Genomic DNA, 2,716 nt, shown 5'->3' on the forward strand with positions numbered 1-2,716 from the left:
CTCTCTGCCACATTTTGAGGAACTCCTGTCCTTTTCTATTTCACACCTATAACAGGCTCACCCAAGGTCACCCAATGGCAGACAGGTATTTTCAGCAATCTGGTAATATCTAGATCAGTGGTTCCCAACGTGGGCCCCACGCCTCACAGGGGGGTCAATTTGATTTTTAATGGGGGCAATTTGAACCTTGTTTAAACCAAGTTAATGGCCTTTTAGGCTTCTTCCATGTGAGTAGAGTTCACATTTTGAGTAAAGTAAGAGTTATATGTCGGGGGGGGGGGGCATCAGGATTTTAGAGATGCTTTATGTAGATGGGGCATGGCCAAAAAAGGTTGGGAACCACTGATCTAGATGTATGCCTAAATTCCTGACAGACCAAATGGTTGTGCTGTCCCAATAAAGTAGGACGTAAAGTGAGATTTGGACATTAAGTGTGAAACCTACTGGGTCAGGATGGACAGCCTCTCGGGGCCCCTTTACTTCTATATTAAAAATCCACATAGGCAGAGTTGCAGCTTGCAAAAGAACAGTGCCTAACCACAGAGTTCAATAGTCTCACAAGACCACAAGGGTCAGCTAAAGTTCGCTTAGAGACATGTACTCAGTACCTATAACAAAAGGAGAAGTAAGACCCCATCTCCTTATAAGGCTTTCTCCTCAAGGTAACCACTAAGAAATGAGTTAAGTGTTTCCGTGTTACGCTACCTTTGAGAATGTATAAGAACGCGTGCTTCGATAATGAACTTGCAATGCTAGCCATGGGCTAACTTTCTGAACCTGGCTGCCAAATAAACTTTTCCTGTATCCTGAGAAGTCTAAAGCTTGTCATTTTCTGCAACACCAATGCCCAGAGACTTTTAGAGTCCAAAGGTTTCTCTTCAGATTGTATAAATCTTTCGCCTTTTACTAAAGATTTCCGTGGAGAGGAACATTTATGAGTTTCGATTAATTTTTTGAGGCCTGAAGAGCCGAGGTGGCGCAGTGGTTAGGGTGCAGTACTGCAGGCCACTTTAGCTGACTGTGATCTGCAGTTCAGCGGTTCAAATCTCACCGGCTCAAGGTCGACTCAGCCTTCCATCCTTCCGAGGTGGGTGAAATGAGGACCCGGACTGTGGGGGCAAGTTGCTGACTCAATTTGCTAAAAAAAATTGTAAACCACTTAAAGAGGGCTGAAAACCCTATGAAGCGGTATATAAGTCTAATAAATAGATAGATAGATAGATAGATAGATAGATAGATAGATAGATAGATAGATAGATAGATAGATAGATAGATAGATAAATGAAGGTAGCAGTGTTTGCCAAAAGATCTTTTGCACAGATTCATCTCAGGTGGCAATTGTACCATTTTCTGTACCAATAGATCCTTGTCATAGTCTCTCATGCCTTGATCACCTTTCATATGGATTACTATAAAACACACTTCAAGCAGCTGCCTTTGAAAAATACTATTCAGAAATTACAGCTGGCCTGGTATTCAGCTGGCTAAATAATTCCAAGTTCGATTTTCACTTAATAATAAAATTCCCTTGAATGACTTTCATTGAGTGGCTCTCATCCTTTCCTATCTCACATTGTTGTAAGAATAAAAAAAGAAAGTGTACATGTTATACCATTTTTAACTATTGCAGACATGATGGAATAGGAACATAATTAAATAATATGCAACTCTCACTAATTCCAAACATTTATTTTTCTCTACTGGCATGTCAGCAGTGCAACAGAATAATCAAATATCATTTCAATAAGTTCTTTCCTTTTCTGGAATTTAAGCATAATGATAGGTTGTTTCTCAAATTAATGGTAGACTTGCCATTTATACTATGGCCATATTGGAAGGATTTTTTTTAGTTTACTGATATCTTCAATAGATGGTTGCATTAGATCTGACTTTAATTTACGTGTTATAAATTTTAAATGGCCTTGCCACATATTGTACTATCACAACTGTTAACTTTTTATTGTGGGGGTGGGTTAGAGAATGCATCATGTTATGTCGAATTCAGTAAACCTTATGCTGCTTTCTAGTTATAAAATGACATTGTAGCAACCTGCAGGAATAACTGGAATAGGGTCATTGAACCTTTAGCCTCCTCTAGTTATTTTAATGCAGCTGAATGCAAGCTGACAGAGGATGAGAAATGTAGCACTCTAGCTGGAGTGGCTGACACCTGCTGTGAACAAAATTGACTAGGAGAATGTGATTCTAATAAGTTAGACTTGGAAGAGGTATCTCATGATAAAAGAAATGTTTCTTAGCACAAACATGTTTCTACATTACATGCCCAGTTGAGCTTGATTTTTGAAAAATAGGAAAATGAAGCAGTTGGGCTTTCTATCTGCTTGACTTTGTGCCAGCTGAATGGTGCTTCCTAAGCCTGATTTACAACAGCCTGATATAAGGCATCTTAAAAAGTCATTGTGGCTTTCTTTGAAAATATAACATAAAATGCCCAGGGATCCATAGTTCCTTTGGCTTTTCATGACTCACTCTTCAGTTATCTTGTATAAAGACTAATGATAATAATATATTCAGCTTTTTATTTGTTGCTTGTTTTGCAGTTTCACAGCTGAGTCCTTTAAGAACTCCCTGGATCTCCTGAACTACTACTTTTCAGGTTGCTGTCTTTTATTAGTTGTACGTTTCATATATTTCCTGAGTAAATTGTTTTGGATTATCTCCTTTTGGCAGAAAAGACAAAGCAAGTAATTTGGTT

The 2,716-nt window shown here is 38.6% G+C and overlaps 1 non-coding gene across 1 annotated transcript; it reads left to right on the plus strand.

Moving 5' to 3' along the window:
- The first annotated feature begins 862 nt into the window (after positions 1–862).
- Positions 863–975, plus strand: LOC148044105 (U5 spliceosomal RNA). Its single transcript, XR_015697786.1, has one exon. It is a non-coding gene; the product is annotated as a U5 spliceosomal RNA (small nuclear RNA).
- The last annotated feature ends 1,741 nt before the right edge of the window (positions 976–2,716 follow it).

This window comes from Thamnophis sirtalis, unplaced genomic scaffold (genome assembly GCF_051295495.1).
Source record: "Thamnophis sirtalis isolate CommonGarterSnake01/CBP01778 unplaced genomic scaffold, rThaSir2_p1.2 scaffold_9, whole genome shotgun sequence".
In the NCBI taxonomy this organism is placed as follows: domain Eukaryota; kingdom Metazoa; phylum Chordata; class Lepidosauria; order Squamata; family Natricidae; genus Thamnophis; species Thamnophis sirtalis.